Raw genomic sequence first — 24,376 nt, forward strand, 5'->3', positions numbered from 1 at the left:
TATTGTACGGGTTTCTCGTGGTTTTTATTCATTTATTAATTTAATACTGATTTTTAAAAACCTTATCAAATATGTCGTGATCAGAATATATGCATTTCCAAAGCACTGTGAATATAAAACACAATAGATTAATAAGCATAACATCCATTGTTTGCATTAAAATGTGTGTTACATTTTATGCCTTTAATGAAACAGGAACCTCATTTTAACTGAGCCGTACATTTAAATGTAATGGGCAAATGAAGCAAATTTTCTAGGTGATTTGTATGTATGTGTGGGTGTGAATGGGAGGAGGTTGATGAAAAATGCTGGCAGCAATAAGCACTGCCAGCTCCTCGCCAGAACACAGATCAAAGACTGTGGTGACTAGATACATCCAAGCTTAACATAATTACAATTCTGATGGTTGAGCACAGCTACAGAAAGTAGCACATTCATTAAAAATGGATGAGAAATCTGCAGCTTATATATTGTTCATGCAAAGTTCCTTTTCTCTACCCATGCATTATGTATTTTACCCCAAGCTATATAGTTATGTCTGGCTCCTGTTACTTGTATAAAACTAATTTTTCTTTTTCACCCAGGAATGCTAATTCAGAATATCATAAAGCACATGTATCCTGCAAACATTTTGTCTCTCTCATTCAGACAATATATCCAATTGTGTATAACAAACCACTGGCAGTTATAAACATGTTTGATAGACTCTTCACGTAATACATGTCTGAAGAAGGGTTTCAACCCAAAACATCACCTATTCCTTTTCTCCTGAGATGCTGCCTGACCCACTGAGTTCTCCAGCATTTTGAGCCTATCTTCGGTGTACACCAGCATTTGGAGTTCCTTCCTGCACATGCTAAATCTGATTTAATCTCATCGTGCAAGTAAGAGGAAATTTCAACTTTAGTTAATTGTTGAGGAGAAGTTACACCCAAGGAAGTGTAGTTTTGAGCATGGAAGGTAATTTCCAGCATTCACTATTTCTGGGTGCAACAAATCCCCGATAAATGGCACCACGTTGAAAGTCGCATCATAAGAAGGGAATTTAAAATAGAAAATGTTGGGAATATTCAACACGTGAGGCAGCATCTGTCGGGAGAGGAACAGAGTCACTGTTAAGTCAATGACCATTCCTACTCACAAGATGGGAAGTTGACCGTGTGGAGATGGGTAAATCTTTTAGGGTCGCTTTCTTCACGTTGATTGATAAACTGATTGCAAAATTCTGACTAATAACTATAAGGAACAAAAATAATCCTCTAGACACAAGTAACTGCAGATGCTTGTGTTCAAGAAGGAACTGCAGATGCTGGAAGATCGAAGGTACACAAAATTGCTGGAGAAACTCAGCGGGTGCAGCAGCATCTATGGAGCGAAGGAAATAGGCGACGTTTCGGGCCGAAACCCTTCTTCAGACTGATGGGGGGTGGGGGGGAAAAGGATGGAAAAACTGCAGATGCTTGTTTACATAACTACTCCAGGACAAGGGGCCACAGTTTAAGGATAAAGGGGAAATCCTTTGGGACTGAGATGAGAAAAGCATTTTTCACACAGAGAGTGGTGAATCTCTGGAACTCTCTGCCACAGAAGGTAGTTGAGGCCAGTTCATTGGCTATAGTTAAGAGGGAGTTAGATTTGGCCCTTGTGGCTAAAGGGATCAGGGGGTATGGAGAGAAGGCAGGTACAGGATACTGAGTTGGATGATCAGCCGAATGGCCTACTCCTGCACCTATTTTCTATGAATCTATGAATCTATAAAAGGATGCAAAGTGCTGGAGAAACTCAGCAGATCAGGCAGCATCACTGGAGAACATGAATAGCTGCCCGATCTGCTGTGTTACCCTAGCACTTTGTGTCTTATTAAAAATCTAATGCTCTCTCGTCCTCTGGCTTAGTGACCCAGCATGGACTCGATGAGCCAGATGGCTACTTTTCATATGATAAGGAAACACAAGAACACGACAACTGATCCCATGATCATTGTCACCTGGACCTGAGGGTTTGAGGCATATTCTTCAAATACAGTATTAGGGTGAAACAGTCTGTGTGAACTTTGTCACATATGAGCACATCAGTTTGTCTGAGTAATCTGGTCTGCTTCCCACTTTGCCAAGACAGCTGGATTATGGGGTTAATTTATCACTGTAAATTTCCCTTGATGTGTAACTGAGCGCTTTGGAGCACTCACCCGACTCCGGCGACGAGGATCACGCACACCACTCCCGAGCATATTCCTGGCAAACGTACGTTCTCTCAAGAACAAAGTGGACAAACTGCAACTCCTGCATCGGACAAACAAGGACTTCCCTTGAGCTGCTGCCCATGTTTCATTCACCGAGACCTGGCTTTGTGAGTCGACCCCGGACAGCGCGCTGCAACTGGCTGGTTTCCAACTTCACAGAGCGGATCGCGAAGTGGAGGCAGCGGTGAAATCAAGTGGCAGTGGAATATGCTTCCATACCAACCAGGACTGGTGCAGCGACATCACGGTACTGTCAAAGTTCTACTCTCCCAACCTGGAATCCTTCTTTATAAACTGCAAACCCTTCTACTCTCTGAGGGGAATTTAACTCCTTTATTCTCGTTGGAGTTTACATTCCCCCCCAAAGCCTACGTACGTGAGGCGCAAACGCAACTCGCTGACCAGGTAATGAGGGTAGAGAGTGACTTCCCGGGCTCCATGGTCATTGTTTTGGGGGACTTTAACAAAGCTAACCTCAGCCGTGACCTTCCAAAATACAGACTTCATGTTAGCTGCCCTACCAGAGGGGAGAGAACACTCGATCACTGTTATATGGCAATCAAGAACGCATATCGCTCTATTCCCCGGGCGGGTCTGAGTCTCTCTGATCATTGTCTAGTTCACCTTATTCCGACCTACAGGCAGAAACTAAAAGCTGCTAAGCCTGTTGTCAGAACAACAATAATGTGGACAAATGAGGGCATCCTGCTTTGACTGCACGGATTGGGATGTGTTCAGGGAAGCAACCACAAGCCTCGATGAATATATGGACACTGTATCATCATATGTCAGCTTTTGCGAGGACAGTTGCATTCCAACTAAGACCTGGACATAGTTCAACAACACCATGCCCTGGTTCACTGCAGAACTCAGACAGCTCGGACGGTTTAAAGAGGAGGCCTAAAAGAGCGGGAATGCAGACCTCTACAGGCCGGCCAAGTACAAGCTGAGAAGAGGAATCAAAGCTGCCAAGAAAAGGTACTCTGAGAAGTTGAGGAGCAAATTCTCAGCTAGTGACTCTTCTTCAGTTTTGAAGTGCTTGCAAGAAATTACCAGCTACAAAAGGAAAGCCCCCCGCTCTTTGGACAATCGTCAGCTGACCAACAACCTGAATGAGTTTTACTGCAGGTTTGAAAATCGGAAACGTAACCCTGGTATCCCCTCCCCCCTCCCCAACCAACACAGCCAGACCCCAGTCTGCAAAGAATGGGCCCTGCACCCGCTCCTTCCCATTCACCACTTCACACCCACGTAAGGCAAGACTCCAGTATGAAAAGACTGGACCACCCCAACCAACACTTCACACCCACTCACAGCCTGACCTCAGTCTGCAAAAACTGGACCCTTCTACACCCACCCCTCTCCAATCACCACTTCACACCCAATTACCCACAACCTCCTTGCTGAACAACATCACTTCATCAACAATAACAATAAAAATAGAGGAGGTGGAGAGGCTTTTCAGAAGACAGAAAAGCCAGAAATCTCCAGGACCTGACAATGTTTCTCCCTCTACTCTCAAGCTCTGTGCCAAACAACTGGCACTGGTCTATACAGACATTTTTAACCAGTCCCTGCAAACATGTACTGTCCCTGCCTGCTTCAAAGTCTCCACTGTTGTCCCTGTACCCAAAAGGCAAGGATTACTTGTCTTAATGACTACAGGCCTGTCGCACTGACCTCTGTAGTCATGAAGACACTTGAAAGGCTTGTGCTGGCCAAGCTGAAAAATATCACGATCCCCCTGCTGGACTCAATGCAGTTTGCATATTGGGCCAATAGATCTGTGGATGATGCAGTCAACCTGGACCTGCACTTCATCCTACAGCACCTAAACCACCAGGGGACCTATGCGAGGATCCTGTTTGTTGATTTTAGCTCTGTATTCAACACCATTGTGCCAGAGCTACTACATTCCAAACTTTCCAAGTTGACTGTGCCTGAACCCCTCTGTCGGTGGATTACCAGCTTCCTGACAGACAGGAAGCAGCATGTGAGGCTGGGAAAGCACATCTCGGACCCGCAAACACTCAGCACAGGAGCACCGCAAGGCTGCGTACTCTCTCCTCTCCTCTCTCTACACCAACGACTGCATCTCTACAGACACTTCTGTCAAGCTTCTCAAGTTTGCCGCCGACACAATCCAGGATGGGGTGGAATCTGCCTACAGACAGGAAGTGTCACTGCTGGCGTCCTGGTGCCATCGCAACAACCTAGAGCTCAATGATCTTAAGACAGTGGAATTGATTGTAGACTTTAGGAGAGCTCCTGCTCCCCTCACCATCAACAACACCACAGTCACATCTGTGGAGTCTTTTAAGTTCCTGGGAACCATCATCTCCAAGGACCTTAAGTGGAGGGCTACCATCGACTCCACAGTCAAAAAGGCACAACAGAGGATGTACTTCCTACGGCAGTTGAGGAAACAATCTGCCTCAGGCAATGATGGTCCAATTCTACACGGCCATCGTAGAGTCTGTTCTCACCTTCTCCATCATGGTCTGGTTTGGCTCAGTCATCAAGCACGACACCTGGAGGCTGCAGCGAATCATCCGATCAGCTGAAAAGGTTATAGACTGTAACCCTCCCTCCATTGATGAACTGAACACTGCAAGGGTCAGGAAGCGAGCGGGCAAGATCATCTCTGACCCCTCTCACCCTGGCCACAAACTCTTTGAATCACTTCCCTCTGGAAGGCGACTCCAGACTGTCAAAGCTGCCACAGCCAGACATAAAAACAATTTTTATCCACGAGTAGTTGCTCTACTCAACAGCCAAAAATCTGTAGCCTCCCTTTGGATCTGGTATTTTGTTGGTTCACATGCTTGATCAATGGTGTTTTATCATTAATGTTTTATTACAAGATACATTTATTTGTCACATGTGCCAGATGGCACAGTGAAATGTGATTACCATACAGCCATACAATAAAAATAAAGAATACAACACACGATAGAGTTCAACATAAAAACATCCCCACACAGCTGAATCAAAGTTTCCCACTGAGGCAAGGCACCAAAGTCAGTCATCTTCCTCTAATGTTCCCCAATGTTCACCCATGGTCGGGGCCTCCCCGAGCCTGCCGCAGTCGCCGCTACGAGCGGCCCGAGGTTCGGGCCCGCTCGCCGGGGTGATTTAAGTCTGACATCGGGGCTGGGCGACATCCTCAGCGGCCTGGACATCAGAGTCGGCCACCTCCTACCAGAGTCCGCGGCACCCAAAGTCCGCAGGCCGCGCTGGGCGGAGATGCAACACTGGCGGCCCTCAGCATAGGGCCCCAGGACTCCGCAATGACGGTCAGCGCCGCCCGCGTTGGAAGCTCTCCCAAACTGCAGCCCCACGATGTTGGAGCAGCGGTCCAATGCTCCGGAGCTCCAAACGGCGATCCATGTAGGCATCGCCCGCTCCGTGGTGAATTCAGCGCTGCGCCGCCGCTGTTGCAGCTCTGGTCCGGTTCTCGATCCCCGGCAGGAAAGGCGGCTCCGATCCAGGTGGTAAGCCGCGAGGAGGGGGGGCGAGGTCGTGACTCGGAGAAATAGTCGCGTCCCCGCCAGGAAGCGATTGGGAAACTGTTTCCCCCTTACCCTGCCCCCCTCCCCCACATAGAAAAGTTAAAGTTTCCCCCACAGACTTTAAACTAACTAAAAATTTTAAAAAAATTGAAAAGACAAACAGGCTGTAGGCAGAGGCTGCCGTCAATGCGACGCCCCTAGTGGCAATACTATAATAATTATTATTAATGTTTAGTGTTTTCGGAGTCACTCGTAACTGTCACTGTATGTCATATTGTTACTTGTGGGCGGAGCACCATGGCAAATTCCTTGTATGTGAATACTTGGCCAATAAACGTACTTACTTACTGTAGGTAACTTGTAGAATCTGAGGAGAATTGATGGGAATTTGGGGAGAATAAAGTGGTTTCAGGGTAAACGGGTGCTTGATGGTCAGCGCAGAGTCAGTGAGATGACAGACCTGTTTCTGTGCTGCATGACTCAAACGCCCAGAAATTCCAAGTACTTTACATGGCAGATAAGAAGGTCGTTAAAGCATAACCTCAATTTCTTGCGGAGAGAAGCAACCGCAGATGCTGGAATCTTGAGTAAAACACAACGTTTTGGAGGAACTCAGTGGGTCAGGCAGCATTTGTGGAAAATGGCAGGTGACATTTTGGATCTGTAGAAGGGTCCCATCCTGAAATGTCACCTGTCTATTCACTCCACAGATGCTGCCTGACCCACTAAGTTCCTCCAGCACTTCATGTTTTGCTTCAATTTGTTGTGGTTTTCCGAGTAACATAAGAGTTGTGATGGAGATTGTTTGGATCTTCTGAAGCTGTCAGGATGTCTAGAATGCACTTTTGTAGTTGGAGACTGAAAAGACTAGAACAACGTCTAAAAAATAGCTTTAATGGGTGACTGAAGAAAAAGGGTTGTGGAAAAAAATGAAACATAGAAACGGGTAGTCCTGTGCAATACAGATGCCTGCTCATGTGAAGTAGAAGCAACAATACATTTACATTGGGTAGCATGATCTGGTACCAAACCAAAATATCTACATAATTCTATAATTAAGCAGCTTTTTTTTCTCTCAGAGATGCAGAACCTAATATTCTTGTGTAAATCCACCCACTAACCTTCTGTAAATTTCCCAACTGAATCCAATTCATTCACATGATAGAAGTTGTGAGATTTAAATATTCAGTCCGCTGTTTACCACTGATTGCAAATATTTCAGCCTTCTGATAATGCCTGCAATTCATTTTGGGTGCAAATGAGAAAAGCCAATAGCTAAATAGAGTGACAGGGAGTGCTTTTTATGCTGATATTTCCTTGCACTATTCATCTGTCTTTATTTCTACATAGTAAATCTTTGTAATTGTAATTAGCATGCTCAACTAAAGATCATTCCCTTGGAAGCAGTGTGTTAATATTGTGTGTACATTACCCTATGTAAATTCAAGCAATCCACATCATTATGCTTATGTTCGCCTTTGATTAAATTAAAAAAAAAATCAAAATAACTTTTAATGTCAATTATATTATATTGGAGCATTTATGATATTCAATTTTGCAAAGAATCAAATTCTTAATATAGTTTGCAAACAGCTTCTTGAGTGATAGATTTTGGGCATCTAGGAGATTAATTAAAGACGAATGGAGAAATGCTTGGAATCTCTCACTGCCTGATTTCAAAGTGGCTCTGCAGATCTGCAATGGTTGAATCATATTGAAGATCTGAGGTCTGCATCTGGTATAAGATTATTTAAAAAAAATCTATCCATTGTGATCCAGCAAGCTTATGACAAGACCAGCTTGTGAAGTCAGAAACATTTCACACTACCGACTATTTTTTTCTGAGATAAAATTAAGTTGTGAATTCCAACTGGGAAATTGTTAAACATTAGTCTCTAGTTCCTTAATAAAAACATGGGCATTCTAAAATAATGATTATCATTTTAGACCAACTACTTGTATTTGTTACCTTGTCTATTTGTAGGCATTAACTGTTTTCATAAGGTATTTTTAATATAATTTAGATTCAAGACAAGTAGACTCACTATTTCGGACAATGTAAATAAAGTGTGAAGTGATATTTCACCAAGAAGATATTATATCGTTTGTTTCATTTAATCTTATTCCAAAGAAGGACACTGTACTCGTTTTCACCAAGCACACAGTTAATAGTGGCCTGTTTCCTTCATCAACATTACATATTTGCAAATCTTTTATTAATTTGTTCGATATCTCTCTAGATCACCGTCAAGATCTCTCGTTTCCATTTCACCTGAAGAAGAGTCTCGACCCGAAACATCACCTATTCCTTTTCTCCAGAGATGCAATCTGACCCGCTGAGTTACTCCAGCTTTTTGTGTCCATCTTCGGTTTAAACCAGCATCTGCAGTTCCTTCCAACACACTGTACTTATGCTAGCTTTCATAACAAGCTACAAACTTTAAACTTGCAAATTCACCCTCTTCAAGCGGATGTCCAATTGCTTTTTCAAGGTGCCAGTGGAATTGGCAGTCTGATTTTATTAATCTTTGGTGTACAGAATGTTTTCTCTACAATACAATACAATACAATACAATACCGTTTATTTGTCATTTGAACCTCACATGAAGTTCAAACGAAATTTGGTTTCTGCAGTCATACAAGAAAAGAACCAAGACACACACCAACACAATTTACACAAACATCTATCACAGTGAATCTCCTCCTCACTGTGATGGAAGGCAAAATCTTGTCTCTCCCCTGCTCTCCATTCCTCTCCCGAAGTCAAAGTCAAAGCCCCCGGCGGGCGCTAGCAAGTCCCACGGCGACTTAAAGCCGCGCCGGGCGATGTAAGGCCCTGCTCCAGGTCCCGATGTTGGAGCCCCTGGTGGGCGCTAGCAAGTCCGTGGCCATTTAAAGCCACGACGGGCAATGTAAGGCTCCGCTCCAGGTCACTTTCAACCCCGCAATTCGAGCGGGAGAAGTCGCCGTTGCCGGTGCCCCGCAAAGCGGTCTCCCACCGGGGACCCGCGAGCTCCTGGTGTCACCATCCACCGGAGTCGGGTCGCAGCAGCGCGCCACCACAGCTCTCCACGTTCCGAAGCTGGCCAGCTCTACGATGGTAGGTCCGCAGCTCCGCAGGCTCCGTGACTTGAGCTGTCGTTCCGGTTGGAGGCCGCTCCACGGTGCTAGGCCCCAACGGCAACGGAGACCCAACAGGGAAAGGTCGGGTCCCCGTACCGGGAAGAGATCTAAAAGTTTCCCCCACCCACCCCCCCGTCCCCCACACATACACAGTCAAAAACCCACCACAAACTATACACTCAACAGGACAATAAAATAAAAAAAGACAGACGGACTGCAGAGGCCGCTGCAACGTCGGTCGTGCCGCCAACCCATGATGGTTCCTCTCTGAGGTTCTTTTGCCAATTATTTTAAATCCATGACCTGTCTGTAAGCTTCTTTATGTTGCTCCGTGCATACACAAATAGGCAGAGTATGAGCCATTAGTGGAAGATCCTTTATTGAAGACAGTAACTTGCAACTAAATCCTGATGTCTGGGTACATGAGTGTATCAAATATAATAAGCATAGGCAAGAGACTGCAGGTGCTGAAGTAAAAAACTCGGCAGGCCAGGCAGTATCTGTGAGTGGAAATGGACAGTCAACATTTTGGGTTGAGACAAGAGCAAGGTAGCAGTAGTAATTACAGAGGATGAGCAGTGAGAGTTGGTCTCACAAGACTCCTATCAAAGAGAGGAGGGAACCTCTTCAAACTGTGCATACCTTGAAGTGGAGCAGTGAAATGGAAGAACAGGGATGTCTGAAGTAGTCCAGAAAGACCTCGTCCTGAAACGTTAACTGTCCATCTTCCTCAAGAGATGTTGCCTGGCCCAATGAATTCATCCGGCAGTTTGTTTTTTAACTATCAAAAATTATACTAAGTGATCAAATTACTTCTTAACAGTCCCCTACTTGTATGTACACCTTTGAAAGGAAATAAATGAGTATAATCAATTGAATTATTTATAAATGTAAAATACTATAATTAGTTAATTAGTTGCATTAATATGCCCTCATAATTTCACCCAAATATGAATTCGCTTGATCTCTTTGATTAATGTACACTTCACTGGAAGTTGCACGATGTCTCTGAAGTATCCGCTCCAGGCACTTGTAATTTCAGTGGGTCACTACCTCAGATAGGTGTCGTTCAAATTTAGTTTCACATTCTGCTCTGCAATTTATTTTTACACAAATGTCTTTTTATCTTTCAAAACATTGCATCATGTATTGTGGATCATCTTTTTGGCTCACTTGAATGCAATAAACTGTCCATTTAAAATGAACTATCTATAACAGCAGGTCCCAATTATACATTGCATTTGGTGCATTGTTTTAAACACAATTGTAACAGTCTATACTTTGTGGCTTTGCATTCACACAGGCTTGTATCGTGACGCCCATTCTGATTGTCTGTGGACATCAGACTTTCCTCTTTTCTGCTGTTACCCTTGAAGTCATAAAGTCATTACCTCTGACCTTGCCCTTCTAGATTGTCACTAAGGCTCTGAACCATGGTGGTTTTCAGATTGTCCTCTCACAGTCTTGTTATGCTGCATTGGCCTGACATTAATAAATGCATATTCGCTCTATCATTCTTCAGAGGATACTCAAAACTTTGGAACTGGCTCTACATTGCAATGCAGTCTTCACTAAGAGCATTCAACTCAATCTACTAATTCATTTGAAAAATAACAGCTGGAGGCACTCAGCGGGTTAAGCCACAGAGATATACACTGTGGAAACAGGCTAATTGGCCCAACTGCGCACACCGACCAACATGTCCTATCTACACTAGTCCTACTTACTTGCAGTTGGCCAATATCCTTCTAAACCTGCCCTATCCATGTACCTGTCTAATTGCTTCTTAAACGTTGCCATAGTCTGAAGAAGGGTCTCGACCCAAAATGTCACCCATTCCTTCTCTCCAGAGATGCTGCCTGTTCTGCTGAGTTACTCCAGCATGTTGTGTCTATCCTGCCTCAACTACCTCTTCTGGCAGCTCGTTCCATATTGTACATCCGCCTCCCTGGAGGGAAATGGACAGATGATGTTTTGGATTGAGATCATCTGCAAGTTTGGAGTAGAGGGGAGATCGCTGATGGAGAGAAGTGAGTGGAAAGGGTGGGGCCATAACTGGCAAGTGATGGGTGGATCTATGTAAGGAGGGGTTGATTGGCAGATGAGTCTGGAGGGGGAGAGAAGGGGAGAGATAGTAACTAAGGCTGGAGGTGATAAGTGGAGAAGACAAAAGGATGCAGATGATGGAATTTTTTAATTTTTTTGTTTTGATAATAAAAATTATATTTGCAACTTATTTTGGCAAAAATATTTTTTTGGTAGCACCATAGTAATTGTGCAAGTACTACTGCAAACTCCATCTTTCAATCCAGTCACTATCTGCTTGCTCAGGAAGTCTCTGATAGCTTGGTTAGTAATGAATTTGGTGCAGCATTATGAGCCATAGATAGGGTAGACAGTCAGAACTTTTTTCCAGATGATGGAATCTAACAAGAAAGGAGAGTAAGGAATGAAATATAGATCCAGAGGGAAGAATGGTGGGTAAGTGGTTTACCAGAGCAGTTGGATTGAGGCAGCAGGGAGCCTGGACAAGGTGGGAGCAGGCCATGGACCGAAAAGTCACATGGACTAAGCTCTGGCAGGCTGAACCACAACGCATCAAGTTCCTGGTCCAGGCAGTGTATGATGTCCTGACCAGTCCATCGAACCTCTTCATCTGGGGCAAAGCGGAATCTCCAGATTGCCCGCAATGCTCAGGCAAGGGGACATTGGAACACATCCTGCGCTGTTGCCCAAAGTCTCTTCGGCAGGGCCGGTACACATGGCGTCACGACCAGGTTCTCAAACCCATTGCAGAAGCCATCAGCATGGGAATCAGCAGCTGCAGACGAGAACGCCCCACTACCCAGATGATCACCTTCGGGAAGGCCGGAGTGCAGCTGCCAAGAACCACAGCAGCCAGGAATCAGTCAGGAATCCTGGCGACTGCGCAGGACTGGCAGCTTTCCGTAGACCTGGTGAAACAGCTGAAGTTTCCACAGCACATTGCCACGACCACCCTGAGGCCAGATATCCTCCTGGTCTCAGAGGCGACCAAAAACATCGTCTTGTTGGAACTGACAGTGCCGTGGGAGGACCGTCTGGAGGAGGCCCATGAGAGGAAGATGGCCAAGTATGAAGAGCTGGTCATAGACAGCCGTAAGCAGGGCTGGAAGGCAAGGTGTATGCCTATCGAGGTTGGCTGCAGAGGTTTTGCAGGGCAATCGCTCTACAAAGCCTTGAATGCACTGGGCATCAACGGAGTGGCAAGGAAAAGGGCCATCAAGAACACCACAGAGGCAGCGGAGAAGGCATCAAGATGGCTCTGGATCAGGAGAAGAAGTCCATGGGGAGGAGCGAATGCCACCTGAACACAAGTTGTGGTCTGATCAACCATGGCTGGGTCGCCTGGGTGAGGGTGTCTGATGTTGAAAGACCCGAAACACCCAATGACCCTAGGTTACATCACTGATGATGTGTTCAGGAGCATCTATCGATGTATTTGCATCAACCTCTTCTGATTTCACCCAATCATCTCACGCGTCTTTCCACCATCTGGTTATACACTTCACTCCTGGTCACCTCATCAGATTCTCAAGTTTCAACCCTTTGTTTTCTTCACTTGTTACCTCCAGCCTTTTTGACCAACTCTACCCTTCTCTCCCCCACCTGACACATCTGCCAATCCCTACCTACCTGAATCCACCTATTACTTGCCAGCTCTTGCCATGACCTCGCCCCTCATTTCCTTCTGCCAGCTCTCTCCTCCAAGTCCTTTGAGTCCTGACCCAAAACATCTATCGTTCATTTCCTTCCCCACATGCTGCCTGACCAGCTGAGTTCCTCCAACAATAGTTTTATGCTCAAGACTCCAGCACGTGCAGTTTCTTGCACCTCCATTTCAGTCAGCAATTCTACAAATAGCTAAAATAGGCAGTGAGCTCTTCCCCAGAATTTACAGGCTCAACTTCTCCATCTGTATTGACTTTGTCAGAATTAATCAATATCACCTCCTCGTCGCACTTTGTGCTGAGCCTGTTGCTTCTCAATTCATTTGTGGATACTTTTAGTGACACATCTGTTTTCCTGAAGGAGCTGTGACAGCCTGCTCATGCTGTTCAACTGAATAACAGATCTGATTCTGCCTCTGATCTGAAGAAGGGTCTCGACCCAAAACCTCACCCATTCCTTCTCTCCAGAGATGCTGCCTGTCCCGCTGAGTTACTCCAGCTTTTTGTGTCTATCTACCTCTAAACTACTTGCCTTTGATGTATGAGTAGAGTCAGATTGTTCTGAAATTGCTGAATCAGCCTTCGTGAGGCTTCCTCATGATGGATTCTTTTTTTGCTAGTCATACTCAGAACATCTTTTCTTGTGGGGCACCTCATCCTGTTACAATTCACCTTGTTACTTTAGAGTCATAGAATCACTAGAACTGAACAGAGTCAATCCCCTGTATTGTCAACTCCAGCCTCCCATCATTGCCTCTTTCCTTGCTCTTCCTCCCTTTTCTCCTCTTATTGTTGCTGCTCCCCCTCTGACAATGCAGTAGGCAAGAATTTTATCCACATGATGGGTGAGTTGCTGAGGATGCAGCAAGATAGCAGGAAGGGGAATTGAAGTGTTTTGCAGCAGGAAGCTCCAACTGCAGAAAAAATGCAAGTGTTTAATGAAGCAGTTGCCTAGTCTGCATTTGGCCTCATAAATATAGAGGAGAGAGCCAAATGCACCAGCTGGAGTTGGAGGAGATCCATGCATTTGGACGAGATTCAGTTCTTGCCCCAGCCTTTCCTCTCATCCCATTCTATCAGCAACCTCCTCTCTATTCCACTCTTGAAGACCCAAAACATCATCTGTCCTTTTGCCTCTTCAGATGCTGCCTGACCTCCTGATTTCCTTCAGCAATTTGTCTTTTGCTCAAGACTCCAACATCAACAATCTCTTGTATCTCTGCAGTAAGATATTAAGAATAAAGAGATATGCCCGGCACAGAATTGCGGTATACCTTCAGAGAATTCCAGGCATTGAAATCATTATTTCAACAACTTTCTCTTTATTCCATGGGCCCGACAGAGTGAGACACTGACTGTAAATCTGCCTCACCACAAGATACCCGTTGCACTGATGCATTATGGTTCCTCTGGAATGCCTCCAGAATGATGGAGTCAAAAGTTTCTCTGAGGTGCAAGAAGGCCGTGTGATGTATTTACTACTGCTCTCTGCATTGCTCTTTGTGCCATTTCCTGCCTTTGTGCGTGCAGATAACAGATCTTATCCCTTCAGTTGAGTCACTCAGTGAAATGGCTTGATCTCCTGCTCAGTCACCAACAACCCTGCAGGTCATTCAGCATTTCATTGTGCAGTACCACTGGGGATGTTCTTTATGTTGCTGAAGGCTGGGATTCCCATGTATATTGAAGTATGATGTTAGCTGCAATGCTATGGCTCAATTTGGGCAAGGTTGGCATCAAGCCAACTTTGAACAAAGGATCAATATTGCCAGTTACCTTCACAGTAAAATATTGGCATCTGCTCATACTGCTGAACTACTCTGTTGAGTAACACAAACAGTCTTAAAATGTATGTTTGTGATTCTCGATCAAAATAAAAAAGTTGCCAGCCACAGTGCATAGAAACCTGACTCGTTTAGTCCAGTTTATCCTCGATTAGACATTTGATTGTACATGCATAAAGGTTGATAAAACATTACTGAGTAGATAAAAACATTTGTAGTAAACAAGAAAAAAACATTGTTAATTATTTTACCAAATGACAATTTGCTGTAAAGTTACAGTTGGTTAGGATTATGTCAGAATCAATATCTGCTAAATTAATTATCAAAACAATTTTACTGATGAGGTCATCCATGAGAGGGCATTACTTTAATCATGATTATAGGACAATTGATCTGCATTAACCAAAGATCATTGCACTCAGATATGTTTGAGGCAGTCGGATAAATCAACAACAATGCCAGTGATATTTGTGGCTGTCACAGTCGGAGAGACAAACTTTCTTTTGATTCTATGATTATAATTTACCATTAATTTACGTACAGAGGTGGATTCACTCTCAGTTGTCTGGAATGGTGTTGTTCAATGTGTAATATATTTTGTGGATGCTACTTTAATTTACTCAAATCTAAAAATCAAGAACTATTTGATAAAATGTGTGATGAACTTTTCCCAGTAATACTTTTCCTACCAATTCTCTTTGGCCGAATCATTATTATTTGATAAACATTTTATCTATTCATATTTTGAAAGAATATAGGGAAGTAATCAACAATTAAATACTCTTTTAGCTTAATAACCTGTATTGAATTGTTATGTGTTGAAATAACTATTTACTTGTCTAGTATACAACATTCACTTGAGTAGGAAGTTCTGTATTTGTGCTTGCAAAATCTGATGAAATCCAAAAACATACATGTACAAAGTATTTGTAATTTCCTGCATGCACAACTAATTTCTTCCTAAAATATACAGTCAATCCTGGTTTCTTAAAATAAGTTGTGATTATTTTACTAAGTGCCCATAGGTCATAAGGAATAGTAGAATTAGACCATTCGGTCCATCAAGTCTACTCCGCCATTCAATCATGGCTGATCTATCTCTCCCTCCTAACCCCATTCTCCTGCCTTCTCCACATATTATCTGATATCTGTACTAATCAAGAATCTATCTACCTCTGCCTTAAAAATATCCACTGACCTGGCCTCCACTGACTTCCGTGGCAAAGAATTCCACAGATTCACCACCCTCTGACTAAATACATTTCTCCTCATCTCCTTCCGAAAAGAAAGTCCTTTAATTCTGAGGCTATGGCCTCTAGTCCTAGATTCTCCTACTAGTGGAAACACCCTCTCCACATCCACTCTATCCAAGCATTTCACTATTCTGTATGTTTCAATGCGGTGCCCCCTAATTCTTCTAAACTCCAGAGAGTACAAGCCCAGTGTCGACAAATGCTTATCATAGGTTAAACTACTTAATCCTGGGATCATTCTTGTAAAACCTCTTCTGGACCCTTTGCAGAGCCAGCACATCCTTCCTCAGATATGGAGCCCAAAATTGCTCACAATATTCTAAATGCAGCCTCACCAGAGCCTCAACATTACATCCCTGTTTTTGTATACAAGCCATCTTGAAATAAATGCTAGCATTGAGTTTGCTTTCTTTACTACTGATTCGACTTGCAGATTAACTTTTTGGGAATCCTGCACCAGCACTCCCAAGTCCCTTTGCGCATCCAATTTCTGGATTTTCACCCGATTTTGAAAATAGTCTACACCTTTATTCCTACTACCAAAATGCATGACTCCACACTTTGCTATACTATATCCCATCTGCCACTTCTCTGCCCACTCTCCCAACCTGTCCAAGTCCTTCTGCATAGTCCCTGCTATACCTACACTACCTGCTCCTCCACCTATTTTCATATAATCTTCAAACTTTGCCACTCTTTGTCTTCTGTCATCCAGGCAACCTGCTATCTATGCTAGTATCTGCCCTTTGATACAATGGGCTCTCATCTTCCTAAGAAGCCTTAACGTGTGGCACCTTATCAAAGGCTTTCTGTAAATTTAAGTAAACAACATCTACTGACTCTCCTTTGTATGTCCTGCTATTTACTTCTTCAAAGATTTCCAGCACATTTGTCAAGCCAGACCTTCCCAACACAAAGCCATGCTGACTTCAACCTATTTTATCGTGAACTTCAAAGTACTCCGTAACCTCATCCTTTATAATGGACTCTAAAATCTCACCAACAAACTATCTCACCATCTAACTCACCGTCAAACTATCCGGCCTATAGTTCCCACTATTCTGCCTTGCTCCCTTTTTTGTGCAGCGGGGTAATATTGGCAATTTTCCAATCATCTGGGACCACTGCTGACTAGTGATTCCTGAAATATCACAATCAATGCCTCCACAATATCTAAAGCCACCACTTTCAGAATCCTAGGGTGCAGTCCACCTTCAGCCCTTATGTCAGCTTCCTAAGCATCTTCTCCCTGGCAATAGCCACTCCACTAACGTCCACCACCTGACTCTCTTTAATTGGGTGTAGTTGCATGCAATAATATAAAACAAAAACAAACAGAAATTCCTAGTGGGTCAAGAAGTATCTGTGGGGAAAGAAACAGAGTAAAAGTTTCAGGTCATCATCATAATTGGAAAAGTGATAAAAAATAAATATGCTCTCAGCAAAGCTGCAGAGAATAGAGAGAGCATCTTTGAAAGGGGAGAAAATAAGGTTGCAAACATGCTGGAATCTGGAGGGAAAAAAAGCTGCTGGGATAACTCCGCGGATCAAGAAGACGAAGGGATGGTTAACATTTCAGTCAAGACCCTGCCTCAGGACTGAAAGTGCAGAGGGAAGATAACCAGTATGTAGAAGTGAGAAGGGAAGGTGATACTAAGGTTGTTGTGAGATAGGTGGAACCAGATGAGGGGGGAGATTGAAAGGCAGATGGAACCAGGAGGGCGAGGGAGAATGTTGAGATGGAAATTGGTAAGATATGAGTGGAAACACAAGTCAGTTGTCACGTTTGTGGTGCTTGCTTATAGCTAGCATGAGTCTTGTCGCATGAGTCTTGCAAGCTCTCCAGGTATCCCACATTCACTGCCATTGACTTATGGAACAAAATCGCCTTGTTTTGGTGGAAGGTACTGAATAAGTTGTCCAGATATTCTCTTTTCAGTTATTTGTAATTATAATTGGGTATGGAACTGAGGGGTATATTTTTCTTCAGACATCATTCTAATTTGAGCTTTTTATAGTAAATCTATTAGAGAATAAGGCTGGCTACCAAAATGCGTCATATTCCTGACAGTTCAGAGATCCATAAAACCGGCTATTTCAATTTTAGCTAGAATTTTTGTTTTTGTTTTCATATCAAACCTATTAATATCGCCAAATTCACACAGTGTCATACATTTTCAACTTGACAGTATGGAATGAAATCTGAAAACATGGTCCTCCTCTTCAGTTTGGAACTACCTTTGGAATGAAAATTTATGTAGAGGCGGATTTGAACACATATCCCAGGAATCCAATGAGAACACGTTTGATGTCCTTAATGAATTGTTATCTTAACTGATCAAAGTACTTGATAGCTGTGAAATATTTGTGTCAGAAGTCAAAACCTATTACCACAATGAATACGAGAAGATTATTAAGTTAATATAACATGTGTCAACCTCTTTTTGCTCAATTACTGCCTACAATTACAATGATGGGAATATAATCTGAGTTTATTGTCTATGTGAAGGTATGACATGTATAAACTAGATTTGAAATACCTTGTGTACAATATTTAAAAAAAATCATTTTAAGGTAAGATAGCAAGATTTTTTGACACTTGGCCATCATTTATTTCTTCAGGTTAAAGTTATTAATTGTTTAGTTAGCTGGTTATTTAATTATTGAGATTAAATGGCCGATTGCATTTCTAAATACAATATTTTATTACAATCCATTGTGCAAGTGGTTACACAAACAAAAAACACTGAAGGAGATATCCTGGATTGTGAAAGGACTGAGCTGGTATAAAATATGTGTCTACATTGATGTTTTTCTGGTGACAGAATAATTTAAAATGCCTTTGATAGCAATCGGATACTGTGGATTATTTCTATTTGTCTAATTAAGAAAGTGAACAGAGCATATTTGATGATGTAATTTCCCCAAAGTTCACGCTGTTAATATTAGGCTTTGTGAGCCAGGTTTATTGTCAAATAATTTAATTGCATAGCACCATGATTAACTTGTTTCAATTCCACTGAAACTGAGTGAATGAACAGAAGCTGTTGAAACCCAGTACAAAGAGTTGGCAGCAAAAAAATATTGGCAATAGGAAACGAAAAGCAGCTGGCAATCTATTAAGAATGTGTAGTCAATCTGAATTAAGAGCAAACATAGCTATAACCTAATGGAATATAAATTGTATAACCAGCAAATAACAGTCTAAGGAGGGGTCCCAACCCGCAACGCCTTCTGACCTTTCCCTCCCTAGATGCCATCTGAGCGGCAGAGTTACTCCAGCATTTTGTGTTTGGCAGAACATAACAATGTTGTTCAGTTTTTTGAATCATGATGCTGTTCAGTTGAAGGTTTCCAGAGAAAAGACATGGGATGAGGCTGTTCCGACATTGGACGTTCTAATCAAGATTGCTCAAAGAGCCATCCACCTTTGCCTTGTTGAAAATAAGCATCCTTTTTTTTGTCAGCCTCTTAGGTAGTCCTGCATTTGAACTTTAGAAAAGGTGTGCAGGAGACTGGTGCATGGGAATGAATGACTTGTATGTGCACTGTGTGTAGTAATTTACAAATTTAATCTTAAATGTTTATTTCCTATATATTGTTTACAATTCAGACAAGCATACAATGGGAATAACAGCAGTAGAGTGAAGATGATGGTTTGAAGTATAATTAGAGAACAGGAGATGTGGCTATTTATGATGCACTAAAATGATTTGTTGCACACCTGAGCCAACAGCCGTGTTGTCAGCAGATAACTCTCATTATCAAGCCAAATTGCTTTGCTGTTGTGATTTCAATGCAGCATCCACAGAAAAAAATTATTAGGACTGCAGTCAGAAAATCTGGATGATACAGTACCTATGGTCACACACCAGCTGGGACATTGAGAGTGTAGAAGCCAGTTTTTGGTTTAGGGCAGAGTTCATGTCCGATGCCTGTAAAGCTAGGCATCTGGAACAAGTGTGTAGTTGTTGGCAGCCTTTCACATTAGAAAACCTTGCTATCCCTGCAGAGCAACATGCTCTCTCTGCAAATCTAGCAAGAAATAATATAGGGCAGTTGGCTACCTTTGTACAGAGAACCTCAATAACCCTTGTGTAACAGTAGATGGCAAAGTGCTGGAAATATTTTGTGAAAGACAGCATTGCAAAAACTGAATGGAGAATTATCTCAGACTGAATGATTTTACTTTTGAATAACGCATCTGAACTCTTTCTACTCCTTATCACATTGGGCCATTTAGATAATTATCAAACCTAGGATTGCATTGTGAACTACCAAAAATCCATTATCTTTCTTTGAAAGGTTTAATATACAATTGCCTAAAAATATTCAGTCTTGTCAACCTCAACAAAATGCTTTCCTTTGACTTCAATTGACCTGAATCTCAGAGACAATACAAAGTGCTGAAGAAAATATATAGCTGGTGTTGCAAACAGTGTCACATTTTTAGACCTGAGATAGAAGTAACAATCAATTTATCAATAGGTATCACATGAATGAATTAATACGTGTATTGGCCAAGTATTCACATACAAAGAATTTGCCATGGTGCTCCACCCGCAAGTGACAACATGACAGACAGTGACAGTTAGGAATGACACATAAAACATTAAACATTAATAATACAATTATTATTAAATCTTGTATAGTAGAAAATATATCTCAAAGCAAAATATTGGGAATTAAAGGAAAGTTGCGTTTATTTTTTCCAATGGGATCCAGGTATTGTTGTATAAGTGTTTCTATTGATGGATTAATTTAAATGTATGTGATTGGCTGAATTTTCCATAGCAATGATATCAGTATAAGTGTGTGAGCAGTGTGAGTAATAGCAAAGACTGTAGACCTGTGGTTTACAGATGGCAAATTGGCTTCTGTACCTAACTATGATACCATCTTTTCTAAAAATAACATACTAAATATCTTTTCAGAGGCATGAATTAACTTTATGTCATGAAACGTTCTATTGAAGCTGCAGATATTATTTGACGATCATGCACCTTGTTTTATTGCTGGTTTGAAATATAATTATCTTGAATAAACCTTACCTTTAAGTATGCACCCATGTTATGAAGGTCCTGGAATAAATAGTCATCTAAATACTGGAATTAGATTGCGGGTTGCTCTGTAAAGTATTTTCTAAATATAAATTACTGTAAATCTTATACTAATCAAAAACCTATGTCAGAACATTGGATAACTTCAAACAATTGGCCATGCAGATTTTAGTAAAGAAATGTTTATTCCTTTTTAAGGAAATTGGAAGGATAGGTCATAGTTTCTTGAAAGTGGCATCACAGGTAGTGATGAAGGCTTTTGACACATTGGACTTCATCAGTCAGGGAATTGAGCAAAGAAATGTTGATCATCCTGCTATAGGAAATATCCCACTATGCTGAAAACAGTGCACAGAAGATTTACAAAGATGTTACCAGGATTCAGGGGTCTGGGCCATAGGGAGAGGTTGTGCAGGCTAGGACTTCCTTGCGATGAGGGAAGCTGAGGGTGTATAACATCATGAGGAAAATAGATAGGATGATAGGGTGAATGCAATGTCTTTTTCCAAGGATGGGGGTAATCAAGAACATCAAGACTAGAGAGCACAGGTTTAAGGTGAGCGGGTAAACATTAACAGGAACCAGAGGGGAAACTTTTTTTGGATGATGGGGAGGATGGTGGGTATAGGGGGTGAGCTGCTAGAAGGGGTAGTTAAGGCAGGTACTATAACAACATTTGATATCTGGAAAGGTTTAGAGGGATATGGACCAAATGTGGGCAAATGGAACTGGCTTAGATGGGGCATCTTGGTTGGCACAGGAAGAGTTTGGCTGAAGGCTTGTTTCCGAACTGTTTTGGCAGTCGCAAGAACGACAACTAAGTTTTGATAACTGGTTTTATTCACAAAACAGCTATTCAGCTTGCAGGTCCTTACAACACGTCTGGCCGCAACGGTGGTCAGCACTCAACTACCGCGCGAAAGCGAAACCGCGCGAAAACGTGCAGCCCCTCCCGAGTCATGTGACCACGGCTTCCAAACGCCGGGTTCGATACCTGCGTGCGCCAGCAGGCGCCGTTACATTGTATACTCTATGATAGCATATTTCACAGGGAATTACATTACATGATGCACATCTGATGTTGAGTTAACATCAGGCATACAAGCAAAACCTCAAGAATATGTTTTGCTTAAGATCTAGGATCCACAGTCTCTTGTGTCTTCACGACAAGGATACGGCTGATAGAATTTATGGATTGATGCAACCAGGAAGTGGCCACTATTGTGTTTAATTCTATTCAATTGCATTTTCTATTGCATTAATTTTTTAATTTTTCTTCCCTCTATGGCAAGAATGTCTTTCCTCAGGTTTGGAGACCAAAACTGTACGCAATACTCCAGGTGTGGTCTCACCAAGACCCTGTACAACTGCAGTAGAACCGCCCTGCTCCTATACTCAAATCCTTTTGCTATGAATGCTAACATACCATTGGCTTTCTTCACTGAGCAGAAAATACCAATCTGCTGGAGGAACTCAGCAGGTCACACAGCATCAGCAAAAAACAAGCTGCCAGAGAAACTCAGTGGGTCAGAAGCAGGTGTGAAATCACAGATAACTGTAATGACTGAACATAGTAAGATTAGAGAAGAAAATACCAGTTGAGTATATGATCAAGGGTGGGAGCGGAGGGCACATATTCCCTCAACGTACTCCTCATAAAATAACGATCAAACTTCGAACTGGTAAGTTCTCGTTTAATCTTACTATTTTACTTCGGAGTCACGTGAGTGACTACGTGAAGATTTCAAAGCTCTGTGATTTCATGCCGTGGAAACGAGTCCATGCATCACATCTGCCTTAATTGACTGTGGGAGGAATTGTGTTAACATGTTTAGACATGAATCCAACATTGAAATCCATGATAAATTGTTAACAACAAATTATAGCCCCTATTTATGGGGTGAAATTATATTACAGAACTTAAAATTGGCTCTGCAAAGTTCCAGTTTAACTACTGGTTTGTGGTAGAATAGTTGGAACATTTTCCCCTGATCCATCCTGCTGTCTCGAGGATTTGGTTCATTGGTACATCCATAGCTGCCGATGTAGTTGCAGCCCTGGTGGAATAAGATTTGAATATGTTATTATCCACCCCAGCTGTTGTTAAAACCTGTTTCAGCCATCTGGAAATAGTTTGAACCGACACTTTTTTGTGGGTTGTTTGTGGCTGATTAGTAGTGCCATCTCATAGCCTCAGATGTTTTTGGGGTTCTCCATATAGAACAATAATTGTCTTATTATACAGAGAAGATATCTGTAGGGTAATCCCTAAATTCTATTTGAGGCCTGATGATCCTGGTCTGTTCTGTTTGACTAATTCGTAATATGAAACGTTATATTCCTGTTGAAGAAGTCATATAGTCCAGCCTTAACTTATGTACGACTGTACCCTTAGTGCCGTGACCAAAGCCATCAGCATGACTGTTTTGTGCGTCAGTCTTTGCAGGGACAGAGCTGTTGCTGGAGACCAATTCCTTAGCAACGTTAGGGCAATACTCATATCCCATTTAGAGAGTACCTGGTTCTTGGGGATTGATATTAAAAATTCCCCTCATAAGTTTGGTTACCATGGGTGAGTCCCAACAGAATGACGCTCTGATCCTCGCCATAAATATGTTGAAAGGGCACTTCTGGCGCAGTTAATGGCACTGTAACTGAGCCCCTCATCATAATGGAGGCCTGCCAGGAATTCGAGAACAGACGTTATGTTCATCAAACTGTAGGTGATGTTGTTTCTGTGACAATATATCTCCCATTTCCTGATGTATACCAGATATAGTTTTTGGTGGACTGTCTGTGGCCCGCTGAGATAATGTTCAATGTTCGGGTCGCCAGTCCCAGTTGCAGTAGAGGTTTCTTTAGACTCTACAAATTGATAGGTTTGTTGTTTTTGACATGGATGGGTTCCCCTGTTACGGGATGAACCAATAATCTGGTTGTTTCAGGATGGTGATGCATGATTAAAACCCATGTTGAGTATCACAGGGAACCATGGTTAAGTAGGCCAATCGGCACTACCAATTAACAGACGCTGAGTCTTGTTGTATTTTTCGTAATACCCGACTGATGATGCAGAAAAGGAGAGAATGCATAGATAAACAATTGCCCCCTCAATGCAGTGAAAGGCATCTGTCCCTGCTGTCCCAGGGTCTGGTTCCCAAGAAACACAGTTTGGTAACTGGTGATTAAGTCTTATTTTATTGAATTTGCGTGACCTGATGTCTGTCACTGAATTTTGGATTACCTGGTAGGTAAGTAGCTGATATTCCAATATTTCTCTGGATATACCATTACCAAATTGTATTAGTCAGATTGTCACTCTGTAGTCTAACATGCTGGTGATTTATCCCAGAGCAGTATGACTTTAGGCCATAGAACGCACCCCACATTTCCAGGTAGTTTATGCCCAGTGTCTGTGATAATGATGCCTCCTGTGCCTTTCATCTACCTCCACAGATGGAGATGGAAATTGGTAGTACCCCAACCAAGCGCACTGGCATCAGTTTGTAGCACCACTAAGGGTTTGCTGATAACGATAGGGTTGGAACAATGCCGAATGTTATCCCTCCACCATTTTAATTCCACAAGCTTTGATTGGTGGCTTATTGGTCTGTCGAAATGACCAGTATTAACTTTGAGTGTTTGTATTCTTGCCCTTTGTAGATTTTTGGTAACACAAAGGCCCAAATTGT

General features: G+C 42.5%; 1 protein-coding gene across 3 annotated transcripts in view; it reads left to right on the plus strand.

Annotated features, from left to right (window-relative positions):
• Positions 1-24,376, plus strand: part of LOC116978352 (serine/threonine-protein phosphatase 2B catalytic subunit alpha isoform-like) — a 329,244-nt gene that overhangs the window by 196,871 nt on the left and 107,997 nt on the right. The gene's annotated exons all lie outside the window — the stretch shown is intronic.

Source organism: Amblyraja radiata, chromosome 11 (assembly GCF_010909765.2).
Source record: "Amblyraja radiata isolate CabotCenter1 chromosome 11, sAmbRad1.1.pri, whole genome shotgun sequence".
Classification (NCBI taxonomy): Eukaryota; Metazoa; Chordata; class Chondrichthyes; order Rajiformes; family Rajidae; genus Amblyraja; species Amblyraja radiata.